This window comes from Panthera tigris, chromosome F2 (genome assembly GCF_018350195.1).
Source record: "Panthera tigris isolate Pti1 chromosome F2, P.tigris_Pti1_mat1.1, whole genome shotgun sequence".
Lineage (NCBI taxonomy): Eukaryota > Metazoa > Chordata > Mammalia > Carnivora > Felidae > Panthera > Panthera tigris.
Genome location: NC_056676.1, coordinates 20,902,316 through 20,917,342, shown reverse-complemented (window position 1 = coordinate 20,917,342; position 15,027 = coordinate 20,902,316). Strand labels below are relative to the sequence as shown.

The 15,027-nt window shown below is 40.7% G+C and overlaps 1 long non-coding RNA gene across 1 annotated transcript; it reads left to right on the top strand.

Annotated features, from left to right (window-relative positions):
* The first annotated feature begins 316 nt into the window (after positions 1-316).
* LOC107179888 lies at positions 317-4,117 on the top strand. The gene is made up of 3 exons (XR_001510611.2): positions 317-758; positions 1,316-1,510; positions 3,867-4,117. It is a non-coding gene; the product is annotated as an uncharacterized LOC107179888 (long non-coding RNA).
* Positions 4,118-15,027: the final 10,910 nt, after the last annotated feature.

Sequence of the window (15,027 nt, the reverse complement as noted above, 5' to 3'; positions counted from 1 at the left end):
GGTATTATGCTAAGTGACATTAGTCAGAGAAAGACAAAAATCATATGACTTCACTCATATGAGGACTTTAAGAAACAAAACCGATGAACATAAGGGAAGGGAAGCAAAAGTAATATAAAAACAGGGAGGGGGACAAAGCAGAAGAGATTCTTAAATACGGAGAACAAACAGAGGGTTACTGGAGGGGTTGTTGGGGGGGTGCTAAATGGGTAAGGGGCACGAAGGAATCTACTGAAATCATTGTTGCACTATATGCTAACTAATTTGGATGTAAATTAAAATAAATTTTAAAAAAATTTTTACAGTTAATCATAGTCTAGAGCAGTTGTAGTATTATTTTGTTGTCTTCCCAACAGCAAGAGTTGGTTCCCAACCATTGTGATTTCATTCCTCTTTGTTTCTGTCATAACCAATTACTATACCCTCCTTTCAGTATACCCAGTAGTTTTGGATTACTCACAGCTTCTGCTTAAACACATTTTCTGTTTACTCAAGAATTTGCATTCTCCTTGTCATCACTTTTGCCTTTCTCTGTATATCTTCAACTTCTGTTTCACAACAACTGAGTAGACCTGTACGTGTCTCAGATGCAGATCTCCTCCTAGAAGAGGACCTGCTTGGTGTAATTAACCTTCAGTGTCCCTGTTCAAGAGTGCTTTCCTGCCATCCCGTCTTTTATATTACTGACCAGCCTTTATGTAACTACTCTAGACCAATCATCTGGGACCAGAAGGGAACCCCATTCAACAGTGGACTGGGTAAGGATTCTGAGATTGGCCTTTTCAGTACAGTGAGAAGAAAAAGAGCAGAGAAGGGGTCTCAAAGGTAGTAGAAGACAGGGTATAAGAAGTATTTAAGAAAAGGAATAGCACTTAGAAACTACTAGATCTTGAAAGAGGGGGATCAAGTAAAAAAGGAGAAGTCTAGTAGAGATCTAGATTTCTGGCTTGGGCAGCTGGGTAGATGTTGACCTGATAACCAGGATGAGAAAATAACAGGAAATAGAGAAGGTAGAATGAGTTAAGGAAGGAAAGATGCATTGTACTACAGATGAGTTGGAAGTACCAAGTAACATACAGAGGGAGATACCTAGGAGGCACTTAGGTCTATGGAACTGGAGCCAAATAGGCAAGATCTATTTTGCTGCACGTGACAGAAACTTATTTTCAACTAGCTTAAGCAAAAGGGGAAGTTGGTTGGCACATGTAACCAACCTAAGAAGGATAAGGGTGGAGCCAGGCTTGCAAACAAGAATAAAGATATGGATCCCATCAATACAACCCCAAACCTCTCACCTCTATTTCCTTTTTTGCAGATCAGACTGGCTTCTTCATAAGGCAGGAGACATGGCTACAGGCCTCTCTGGCCTCATATCCTAACCGCTCCATAACCAGCAAGCAAAACTGATGCTTTCAGGTTGTGTTTGAAAAAATCCTAGGGGAAGGACTCCGTGACTTACACTGGCTCATTACCCTTTCCTTAGGCCAGTCTCAGCTGTACAGAACAAAAGGTACTGTAATTTGGCCCAGGTTTGGTCACATGCCTACCCCTGTAGCCAGAGTGGGTGAGGTCTGTTCTCAGATAAAGAAGAGTCACAGGAAGATTCTAGAGCAATATGGATTCCTTACTGAATTGCTTTCCTTTCCTTCCAGTGTATGATAAAACAGTTCCCTGCAGTAGCTCACAGAATGTCTGGACCAACTCTATGCAAACTGAACCTTTCCTGTGTATTTCTGTGAGAGTTTTTGAGTGTTTTTAAGTTATTTGGGAGTATCTTCACGTCCCCGATAGTCACTTCAAGAAAAAGTAAAATTGGCTAGTAGCAGGGAAGCTAAAATCCTAGAGAAAACGAGAAAAGATTCAAGTACAGGTGTTTCTTCAACCTGCCAGGACGATACATTAGCACCACCTCCCTTGCAAATCACTCTGTGCTTACCAGAGCGTGGACCGGCGTGAGACACGCTACCAACTTCCAGGCATTGTTGGACCGGGAAAATGCACCATTATCGGTCTTTTCCCCCATTCCGTTGGGTGGGGGGCAGGGTGCTTGAACGGAGACTTCATTTTGATAGAAGAAAAAGGTTTAATATTTGAAACATTGATTGTGAAAGTCTTACTTCCAACCTCCATGGAGCTGGGCCTTCTGAAACATTTGGAATTAAAATGGAGGAGGGATATGTATAGGTGGATTTATTTGCATATGCAGAAAATATCTCTGGAAAGATACCAAAAATAGCTTGATCAAGGATAGGATAATCACTAGGACAGAGGTGTTTTACCAGCCAAAAAAAAAAAAAAAAGGTCAGTAGTATTAAATGAAAACTCTTATGTGCTGTTTATGCTTATTTTACCCATTATTGGATTATATAACATTAAATCCTCAACAATATTACCATATTGTTACTGCATATTACCAATTTTATCCCGAAAGATTGCACATAAATGCTAAAATTCTGAATCCCCAAGAAATCCACATTAAAATCCATTAACATTATAGGCAGTTTTAAAAAACAGTAAGCATTATTCTTTGAGAATGTAATTCTATTCAGTACTATTTGTGGCAGATTTACTACATGTTTATTGCTACTCCTTTCCAAGACCCAATAAAAAATAATACATACTAAGTATACAGAGTTATAGATTAAAAAAATAATAGTAAAACGTATAAACCTGAGAAGACAGAAAGCAAGAGGGGACCGCATAGATTACAACCAAATTTTGAAAGACTACAGATAGAGCTAGGGCAGGGATAAAACTATATCCTGAAATTGCTGTAGGAAGGAAGAGAGCCAAGTCACCCTAACAACCCTTTCAAAAGATTAGGACTTACAGGCACCAGGTGCTACAGAAGGTGGGGGCAGTGCTCTGTTCTAAAAGTGGGATTGTTGAAAGCTTATATGTGCAACATACCCGAGTGATACACAGCCAGGCAACAGCTGCCCCAAAAAAGAAACCAAAGTTTATTCTTAGAAGTGGAAGGCCAGAAAAAAAAAATTAAGTGAAAGAACAGTAAACTCCCATTCCCCTTTCCTTACCTGTCCCCAGAACAGTGGCTTCCAAGGAGATGAATGTTAGATAGAATATTGGGAATTTCATCTCTAGAGAAAGTGAATGGTACAGACAAAAAAAAAAAAAAAAAAGAACTTTACATAAATTTATACAGGAGTTCTCCAAGAGATTAGCTATATCTCCCTACAGGGAAGCCCATCCACACATATATACAGTTCCCAATCAATATCTCTTAATATAAACAGAAATCCAAAGTTCATAAGAAATGAAAGAACAAAATAAGCAGGGATAGGGAAAAAAAGAGTATACAAAAAAATATTTTAATTATTAGTGTTCTTAGATAAGGGAAGGTATTATAATTTGTAAAACAAGGACAGGATGCTGTGAAAAACAGCTCTAGGAAAAAGCCTGATTAAGTAAAGATATAACTAAAATAAATAGAAATTTTGGATAACAAAACAAAGATGGAAAACAGAAGGGAAAAGATAGAAGATTTTGGGAGAAAACTGGGAGGTACAACATCAAAGTAATTGGGGTTCCAGAAAAAAAGGACTGAAATTGGGCAGAAACTATCAAAGGAGAAGTACAAAAAAATTTCTTAGAACTGAGGGACATGAGTCTTTCAGTTGAAAGGGTCCACTAATGCCCAGCAATACAAAAAAGATAAAACAACCCACACTAAGTCATAACATTATAAGATTTCTGAGCTTAACATTATAAAATTTCAGGGGCTAAGGAGGAGATCTTCAAAGATTCTGGGTTGTGGGTATGGTAGCAGGATTGGGGATTTGGAATCACTTGGAAGGGAGCATGAATCGAAACGGCACTGTTTTTTTGTTTTTGTTTTTGTTTTTCAGTGTGTATTAGGACATAATGCCTTCAATAATCTGAGGGAGAAATTATTTGTCCCAGAAGTTTATAACCAACCAAGCTATCAGCCATGTGTGAATGCAAGGACTCAAAAAGTTTATGTCTGCCATGCACCTCTCAGGAACTGCTGGATAATGTACTCCAGAAGAACAAGAAAAAGGCACACAATTGATATAGTAAATCCAAAATAGAAAAACGTCAAAAGTACATTCTAAGGCAAAGGTGTGCCTAAACCCTGCTCTAGATTTATTGATCCTATTTATTTATTTATTTATTTATTTACTTATTTTGGGGCAGGAGGAAGTAGGGGCTTCAAAAAGAGATCTCCGGAGGGGAAACTGATTGATTATCTGGTACTCCTGAGCTTTGGGAGGAAAAATCTGTGGTGGTCCTATAACAGCACTAGCTGAACAACTGAAACAATGATCAAAGTAACAATAGAAAACTATACTGGTGGAGGAAAAAAATGAGGCAAGCACTGATTCCAAAAAACATAAGCTACACAAGGAAGGAATAATTATGAAATAGTTTTGGTCTCTGCAATTCTACCTAGGCAATAATGTAAACACTGACTAAAAATTGTGTTAAGGGGGCACCTGGGTGGCTCAGTCAGTTAAGCATCTGACTCTTGATTTCGGCCCAGGTCATGATCTCTTGGTTCCTGGGATCGAGCCTTGTATCGGGCTCCATGCTGACAGCATAAGGCCTGCTTGAGATTCTCTCTTTCCCTCTCTCTCTGCCTTTCTTCTACTCATGCTCACTTGCTCTTTCTCTCTCCCTCTCCCTCCCTCCCTCTCTCTCTCAAAATGAGTAAATAAACTTTTTTTTAAATGTGGTATAAGGATAACAGAGGAAAGGAAATAAGAGGTTGTGAGTGCTGAATCATCACCTATGATAATAAAAAGTCAATAAAGTCTAAAATTGATAAATCAGGAAATAAAAGGGTTAGAATTTCATTAATGCCAGAAAAGGCATCTTAAAAAAATTCTGGAAGAGATTGGGAAAGGGTTTCCCTGTTGGCGCTATTTGATTTTTAAATAAACTTTTAAATATTTTTAAAATATTTTAAATAAAAAATTTTTAAAGAAATTTTTAAATAAATGTGATATAAACTAAACGTTTTAATGTCAAAATAGTGATAGTATGCAATGGGTAAGTTCCAACTCTTTTAGTCCGGTGGAGCAAGCACTTTTGTCATAGAATTTGCTCTTGCAAAAATCCTCAGGAATGGTAAACAATGAGAGACACATGCTTATTTAATGTTCTCTTAGCCCAAAGGGTAAGAATCTTCCAAGTTCATAATCGTTAATGGATACAAATCTCAAGCATAAAGATTCCCCTAAGAGGAAATCCTATACCTAGTATCTAGACTGTAGGACCTGGAGAATGAAGGTGAACTGGATGTCCATGGCCTTTAAAGTTCCACTGCAGTATGAAACCATCTAAAGATAACTAGACCTGAGGTTACCCGAAGCCAGCAGAGTGCTATTTATAGCTGTATGGTAGATCCCAACTTTGTATTCCAATCATAACACAGTACACTACTAAAGATCTATCATAGTTCAAGTTTCTCCCATTGAGATCTAAACTGAATTTAGGATTCAGTAACTAGCCAATGTAAAGAAAAAAAGATTCTGCCTCTATCTCTCAACAAATACTTTCTCTGTGGTTGGTTAAGTTACCCACTACAGAATTTGCAGGCAAGCTAACCCTAAAATGACAGATTTCCTCACTTATGTTTACTAGCGTTTTTAAGAACTTTGGCCCCATAGAAGCACTCCTCTGAAGAAAATAGTATTTTTCCAAATCAGAGGTTTCCAAATATAAATTAGGCTGCAGCAATCCAGGCTATAATGAACTTATTTTGTGCATGATTATAATACTACCGTGATATCCTTGGTACTTAAGTTTGGAGGAAAGTACTTCTCTAACAAAAGACCAGTTACTTAGTTTTCCCATGTTTGTCCCCATAATTCCATGAGATTTTAATCCATTCAGTATCCATTTCCTCCTAACATCTACTCTGGAGCCATATAAAGCAACCTATGCTCTTCATATTTTCCCAAGAGTTGAAGAAAAATTTTTATTAGCAGAAGCTCTCTGGTTTCATACCACAGAAGTCTTCCCAGCCTACTTTGTGGAAGTAGATAATCCAGCCTCCTTCTCCTGTTTCAGTTTTCAAAAAAGGTAAAAATGTCTATCACAAATGGTATATCTCAAAATTTTGTATCTAAACTTGAAACTCTCAGGAATACTCTTAGCCATCTAGTCTCTCAGCACAAAATGTGCTCTTGGACCACTTGGATCGCTATCAACTGGGGAGCTTACTACAAATACACATTTCTGGAACCTCCCAGATTTACCGAATCAGAATTTCTAGAGAGGACCAAGGAATATAATTTCTTCTGTCAACCCAGATGATTCTTTTCTGATACCAATAGAATTCTAATTTAGCTGGCACAAAAACCAACACTCAGATCAATGGAACAGAATAGAGAACCCAGAAATGGACCCAGAAAAGTATGGCCAACTAATCTTTGACAAAGCAGGAAAGAATATCCGATGGAATAAAGACAGTCTCTTCACCAAGCGGTGCTGGGAAAACTGGACAGCAACATGCAGAAAAATGAACCTGGACCACTTTCTTACACCATACACAAAAATAAACTCAAAATGGATGAAAGACCTCAATGTAAGACAGGAAGCCATCAAAATCCTCGAGGAGAAAGCAGGCAAAAACCTCTTTGATCTTGCCCGCAGCAACTTCTTACTCAACAAGTCTCTGGAGGCAAGGAAACAAAAGCAAAAATGAACTATTGGGACCTCATCAAAATAAAAAGTTTCTACACAGCAAAGGAAACAATCAGCAAAACTAAAAGGCAACCAACAAAATGAGAGAAGATATTTGCAAATGACATATCAGATAAAGGGTTAGTATCCAAAATCTATAAAGAACTTACCAAACTCAACACCCAAAAAACAAATAATCCCATGAAGTAATGGGCAAAAGACATGAATAGACACTTCTCCAAAGAAGACATCCAGATGGCCAACCGACACATGAAAAAATGCTCAGCATCACTCATCATCAGGGAAATACAAATCAAAACCACAATGAGATACCACCTCACACCTGTCAGAATGGCTCACATTAACAACTCAGGCAACAACACATGTTGGCGAGGATGCAGAGAAAGAGGATCTCTTTTGCATTGTTGGTAGGAATGCAAGCTGGTGCGGCCACTCTGGAAAACAGTATAGAGGTTCCTCAAAAAATTAAAAACAGAACTACCCTACAGCCCAGCAATTGTACTACTAGGCATTTATCCAAGGAACACAGGTGTGCTGTTTCAAAGGGACACATGCATCCCAATGTTTATAGCAGCACTGTCAACAATAGCCAAAGTATGGAAAGAGCCCAAATGTCCATCGATGGATGAATGGATAAAGAAGATGTGGTATGTATAGACAATGGAGTCTTACTCAGCAATCAAAAAGAATGAAATCTTGCCTTTTGCAACTACATGGATGGAACTAGAGGGTATTACGCTAAGCGAAATTAGTCAGAGAAAGACAAATATCATAAGGCTTCACTCACACGAGGACTTTAAGATACAAAACAGATGAACATAAGGGAAGGGAAGCAAAAATAATATAAAAACAGGGAGGGGGACAAAACATAAGAGACTCTTACATATGGAGAACAAACAGAGGGTTACTGGAGGGGTTTTGGGAGGGGGGATGGGCTAAATGGGTAAGCGGCCCTAAGGAATCTACTCCTGAAATCATTGTTACACTATATGCTAACTAATTTGGATGTAAATTTAAAAAAAAAGAATTCTAATTTAGTATTGGGTTGTTGGCTTTTATTTGTCAAAGGTTGCTGTGAGATACACACAAATAAAATCTCTATCTTTTTTTTAATGCTACCTGTCAAGGACATTGTCTATTTTATTATTCAGTGTTCTTTGGTTTCCATGGAACAAAATCCCTTTCAGATTTCAGAGCTGGATAAAAGGTTTTCTTTTCTATGAACTGCTGTGCTTTCTTTATTAGACTAGTGTTCATCAAATTTGGCTAATTATCAAAATTGCCTGGGGAAATTTTTAAAAACACATGCATCCCAGACCCCATGTAAAACCCATTCATGAGATACTCCAGGTAAGAGAGAATCCATGTAAGACTAAACATTAACCATGTTTCAAAACTATACGTGAGATGATGTCTAGATAATTCACCATGTTCACTTTTTGCCTTGGCTTCCTGGAAACTAGACTTAAAGCAATTTTTCTTAAAATTCAGTTCTTTAATATAATTATTCTCCTTTTCTTTCCCTCATTTTATTACTTGTCTGGTTCAGTATTTTTTAATGAGTTTCAACTTCAGAGGAAATAACTTGTAATAATACTATCCTTTGGACCAGCACATTCCTTGCAAGGGCATTTTAGCCTAAAATAAATCACTTATTGGGATTATAGAGTAAAAGAATCTGGTGGGCTTAAAAGTTTCATCATTCAGATTTTATGGAAGCTTCATAGGAAATTACTGTTTGAAAGGCACTCTGAAAATCATTGTTATTAAATGCCATATACATAATTAAGTTTCTGATCCCTTTTCAATCTCTTTGCTAAGGGTACTCCCCAGACTAAATACATTGTTTCTTTCTTTTTATTCACCACCTCAAAGATCGAATCCATTTTAGTGGTGTCAACCATTACCATCATGCTGAACAATTTCCAGATGTATGCTTGAACTTGAATCATTCACTAAAGCCCCAGGCCTAAATCCTTTGCTAACTGCAGAAACTCTTCATTTGGCTGTCTCCCAAAGACCACACATCAATGTGCAATTTTACATTCCTGATTACTGCCCTCTTCCAATTCGCCCTTTAGGTAAATAGCATCACCATTTTTTCCACATCCCCAGCTGAATTAGTCCTTGGTTACTCATTTCTTTGAATCCCCCTCCACTTAGCAGGGCAATATTTATGCTCTAATTTGAGGATGTGGATGCAATCTGAAGACCAAAGAAAATGCCAGTGATTATGAGTGATCTCAGAAGGAGTGATAAATTGCCTAGGAAATAAAACTGCCCTGTTTCACAGGGACAAAACTTAACATTTGTCTTAGACAGTCTCAGGGATAGACCCCTTTCTGTTTTCCCCAGTCTGGTACTCCTGCCCCAAATTAAAGTAAACTACTGATTTCTCTGTATTCGTTCAATTCCTGTTCTTATTCATCGTGGTGCTGGCGGTGGTGGTTAACGGTAATGGTTTAGCAATAGTATTTGTCCAACCAATTTCTCATCTGAAGAGAAGGAATGGTAACAGTACCTAACTCAATAAGTTGTTATGACTATTAAATATCCGTAGTGTTCAGCATAATGCTTGGTACCCAATAAATATCAGTTGCTTTATTTTTGTTGTTGTTATTATTGACAGAATATAGTCACATAGTCCTTATGATTATTTCACTTTGATTTATACCAATTAAACTCCACAAAACACCAAATTTGCTCTCTGGTAAAATCTTACATAAGATTATGAGATTTTATAAGATAGAATTCACATTCTTCATCTTGGGAGTGAAAATGTAATAGTTGTAAAACCTTAAACAAGTCATTTTGCTGAGCCTCTGTTTCCTCATTTGAAATAGGAATAACATTACATTCTAGGTTGACATGAGGTAAAAATTAATATTATGAACAGCACTTGGGAGGCTGCAAGAAACTATATACATTTTAGTTGTTTTCATTGGTGCTGTAAGCTTTGTCTTAGAGGCACTGAGCCCTATACCATTTTTGATGGCTCCAAGATATCAACTCAGTTCAATCAGTCACAAATTCCCTGAGGCACAAGACCTAATGTTAAAAGCAGTTTAAGAAAGCATTTTGCACAGAAAGATGGGTTCATTATTTCATTCTCCTCAGATGAAAGTGATCTACTGGACGGCCTCCCGGGCAGATGTAATTGCCCAATTATTTTATGAGGCATCTCCCAAATGTGACAACCTCCCCAGGAAATGCTTACCTACTACCATTTTCCTGTCTGTTCCTGAGAACTAGGACCCTCTTGAAAGCACAACAAATTCAAACTAAGACCCCTTTGTCTATCTGCGTCTGCTGAGATTGTTTCCGGAATCCTTACTACAAACGTCTCCACGGTCCTCGACCGTTGCCTCAAATACGAGTCACCTCAACCTCTGTTACACTCATTCACTCATGCTCATGCTGCTGTTGGATTTTTCTCCCCTGATCCAACCACTTCCTGCTGTTCCTCCACCTCCAGAACCTTTACACCATGTTCTCTGAAGCACCTGTGGTGGTTCATGTTCTTATGTGCCCAACACCCCTTCTTCCACACCCTCCAGTAACAAACTCACTTACCCTACCCACGGGGAAAAGTGGGTGACCACAATGGGCCATAAAAATGGACCCAGGAATGATCATGCTACCAAGCTAGACTAGTCTGGGTCTTTCCTTGGGATTATTCTGATAGATTTTCCAAGAAACCATGTTCTATGCCATGTAAATAAAGTCCATTTATAACAGGGAAAAATGAAGCCAAGCTGAAACAGAAGACAGAAAAAAAGGAGATATGTTGAGAGTCCCGATGAGGTCAAATGCCTGGTTCTAGATTCTAAGATCCACAACAGCACTCTAGAGCTCCCTAAGCTTTTTTTGTTGTTTTTTTTTTTTTCTTTTTCAATCTGTTAACTTTCAGCCCACTATGTCCTCTTTTGAGTCACTTGCAACTAGAAGAGTTATGACTAATACAATCCATTCCATTATAAATAAAATCCCCTACATCCTCGACTGTTCCACCAAACATTCTCTTCACCACTCGCTTTGGTTATATCACAGCCCTCCCCTCAATCCACTAATCTCCTTCAGCCTTCTTGAGTGGGACTGACAATCTCCTTCCTCTCCAAATCGCTACAGTGCAACCCTGGGAAAAACAAAAACAGAAACAAAAACCCTGCTCCTTCAGCCATCTTTCTTTCCACTCTTACTGCCATTTGTCCCCCTCTCCCCATTCATTCATTCCGAAGAAGAATCTGGCTCCCAGTCTTCCTTACACTGCCTCTCCTGATCTCACCACCCAAGTGGGGGAACCTCTACTCACAGATCTACGACTGCCTTGTCCCTACTGACCTTTCCTCCTTCCTTTCGGGGTGAAAACTGGCATCCCCTCCTTTGTAAAGTTACTCCTCTATCTATGCTCTGTCTACCACAGAGACCTCAGTCTGTTGTTGCCACCTCTTCCCATTTCCCCAGTGTCTTCAACTCTCCCTGTCATCCCTTCTTCTAGTCATCCACACACGCACAACTGTCAGTCACATCATTCGAAAGCCTGTGCAAAATCTACCTTGGCTCCCTTATTCCTCCGTAGTTGCAGACCCTGCTTTCTCTTCCTCTTCAAAGCGAAACTTCTTGGAAGTATTTACTCTCTTGTTTCCATGTCTTCCCTAGGCATTGACTGCTCTCTGAAACTGATCTCTCTTCTACCAGAGAAGCTTTGACTCAGGCCCTTGACGTGTTAAATAAAGTAAGATGAAACAAAGTTAAATCAGTTAAATAGGTCAAAGGGGAGAAAGCCCACCTTGGGCCCCTTAAGCCTCTAGAGTCATAATCCCATGTCCTGGGCCGACTTGTGTCCTAGCCCTGGAGGAACACAGGAGTGGTTTAGGTGGGTCACAGACTCTAACTGTTACCAGCCGGCTCTCCCTCAATGGTCAGACCCACCTCCGGGCGTGCTGTGTCACCTCCCGCCAATCTGCCCTACTAGTAACGGTGCAGCCTTATAAATTTGGTTTACAGTTGCCATAGCAGTAAAATTTATACTCAAGGAAATTATATAATTTCCAACTATGAATGGAACGAATTTGCTTCCTCATAGAAATACAATTTATTCCTTACAATATGAGTGCAATTATATGTTTTAACAACTTACCACATATGATGTAACAATGGCATGTAAACAGATCAATGACCTGTTTTTATTTATTTTTTTAATTTTTTTTTTAATTTTTTTTTTTAACGTTTATTTATTTTTGAGACAGAGAGAGACAGAGCATGAACGGAGGAGGGTCAGAGAGAGAGGGAGACCCAGAATCTGAAACAGGCTCCAGGCTCTGAGCAGTCAGCACAGAGCCCGACACGGGGGCTCGAACTCACAGACAGTGAGATCGTGACCTGAGCCAAAGTCAGACGCTTAACCGACTGAGCCACCCAGGCGCCCCATGACCTGCTTTAAAAAGAAAAAAAAAAAAAAAAACTGCGTGGCTCAGTCAGTTACGCATATAACTTGATTTTGGCTCAGGTCATGATCCCGAGGTTTGTGAGATCGAGTCCCGCATTGGACTCTGTGTTTGGGATTCTCTCCTTCTCTCTCGGCCCGTCTCTCTCAAAACAAATAAATAAACTTTTAAAAAATGTGCTGTGTTTCTATGAGGGCAGGAACTATAGTCGGGAATGGATTAGGTTGACAATCACTGTTCTCTGGAAGTTCAACATCTTCCTGGTAAGTGAAGCTCCTGGAGGAGTACTTACATGAAACAAGAACAGGCTTGGCAAACAGATTACTAGCCCTGTGACTTTGGGCAAATTACTTAGCCTCTCTGAGCCTCAGTTTCCCCATTTTTAAATTAAAATAATAACACCTAGGGCACCTGGGTGGCTCGGTCGGTTAAGCATCCCACTTCAGCTCAGGTCATGATCTCATGGTTCGTGGGTTCAAACCCCACGTGGGCCGTCTGCTGTCAGTGAAGAGCCCACTTCAGATCTTCTGTCCTCCTCTCTTTCGCCCCCTCCCCCACTCATGCTCACTCACGCTCTCTCTCTCAAAAATAAACAATAAAATTTTTTTAAATAAAATAAAATAACACCTATTTCATAGGGTTTTTGTGAAGACTAAATGTGAAAGCAAATGCCTGGAACACAGTAGGCATGCAACAAATAGTTCCTCTCCTCTCATCCTTCTGTCATATAGGAGGGGCCGAAATGCAACAGTCGCATTTTCCTTCTCACTCAATCAGGCACTTTCTTGCATGTGACTCTCACGTCATCTCAGAAGTGTTTTTTCATCCCTGGGTAGGTCTCATACGGCCAACTAGAGATAAACTCTTCAAGGGCAAAGATCGTCTTTCTGTTTCTTTCCTATTTCTCAAAACGACAGCAACCCTATGCCAAACATTTTCCTGGGTAGACCCAAATCCACATAATCTGCCTTTAGTCCTTTTCTGAATCACTGAAAATATCCTGAGAATCCCAACAATTGAGGGCCCAAGGTACATTTGCCAAAAAATCACTTACCCAAAATGTGGTGACTGCACACACTTTGGTCAGCACTATGCTGGACACACGATGGCCCCCACAGTGGGATACACCTGAGCAACCAACCTGCTTAAAAGAATCCTCCAGAGCCCCAAGGGCCTTAGTAAGACCACTTTCCCCGCTACCATAACCCACGCTTAGAGGACTTAGTGGCAGTCACCCCTCCTTATAATCTCCTTAATCCTAAAAGGGAAGTTAAAATTAGAGTAGATTCCCCACTTTCCCCTAAAAGACCATCAGGATAATTCTATCATGCATAAGAACACTTCCCACCTTGGTACTCTCCAGAAGCAAACCTCCAGCGTCACCCATCGTCACCATTGTCTCTTCCCCACATGACTCTGTTCATCCCCTTAGTGACTTAAACTAAAAGCCAACCCTCCCCCCACCAGCCCCTTAACCCTTCTACTTTATCCCCTAGGACCCCAGCTGTGTTACCTCCACACTTTCCACCACTTTCTTCACCGTCTTATGCAGAAACCTGGCTACAGCTCTAACTGAAAACTGAACACTGAAAACTGAAACCTGTTTTCCTTTGTGCCTTGTCGAAAGGTGGCTATTTTTTCCCTCCCGCACCTCACATACCATAGAACTCAGGGGTGGAGTGGGTGTTTTGCATGATCCTTATGGCTGATGACAGTTTTTCTCCCTTGCTCAAAAGCCCCAACTCTTCTGGAAACCCATGCCCTCCAACTGTACCACCCACTATCCCCCTGTGGCAATCATCTGCTAAGCTCTCTGACTCCTCCTCGTTCATGTCAGCCGTTGGCAGCTGGCTCCTTCCCTGGCTCCCTTCTGATTCTACTCCTTCAGTCATTCTTGGTGACTGAACATCCATGCAAAGTGTGTGTCAAGCCCCCTAGCCTCTTGGTGCCTTGACTCCTCACTTCCAATGCACTCCTCCTACCTCCACCTCCGCACCCTCTCCCTTCATCACGCCCTTACCGCCTCACGGCCGGTGAGTGCACAACACCTGAACTCACTCCCAGCATCCCACTCCCTGACTACTTCCTTTTGGGCCAACTAGTCCCACCCCAACTGTCTTCAACCCCGTGGGTGCCTCCCATTCAGAGGTCTTAGCACTATTGGTCTGTCCTCTGCATCTGTCAGAAGACTGACAAGGGATAGATGGCATGTTCAGAAGGGTTAAACTGCTGAGAGTTTAGTGAAGGGCCTGTTCACAGAGGAGCGGGCAGGTAGAGGGAAGTAACAAGAGACAGGGAAGTTCCTGGGGATAAGGAATGTGGGAAGCCATTACCACAAACAGCCTGAAGAGGCCAAGGAGAGAATAAGCTAAGGAGAGAATAAGCCAAGGAGAGAATAAGCTCTCACTGAGCCCAGGGAGAGCTGGAACAGTGAGAGAAAGGCTACCTGACTGGGCTATGGCCACAGGAAACCACAGCCACTGCCAGAAACAGTAAGGCAAGGAGGAATCAGGGACCATAAATCCCCAGAGCTCTCCTCTGATTTTTGGCCAGTGCCTTCCCTCAGCCGAAGTCAACTAGGAGTCAGAGAGAGTGCAAGGGAGCCTCAGGGATGCAGTCTATAGAGGTATGTCTTTCACAGCAGAAGAGTGGATTGTAGGCTGGAGGGTGCTAGAGGGTCAGCACGACTACCCCTCACACCTTCACTTCATGAGCCCTGCCCTCATCTACACGCCTCCTCAACATCCTTGCCCCACTGTCATACTGGCCTTGCAAGACCCAGCCTTCTCCACACCTATATCCGGGCGGGGGGTGTGGCTGGAGACAGTTGTGTGACTCTGCTTACAAGCGTCACTTTGAATTTATGTCTACAAGTCTCAAGAAGTTTCTG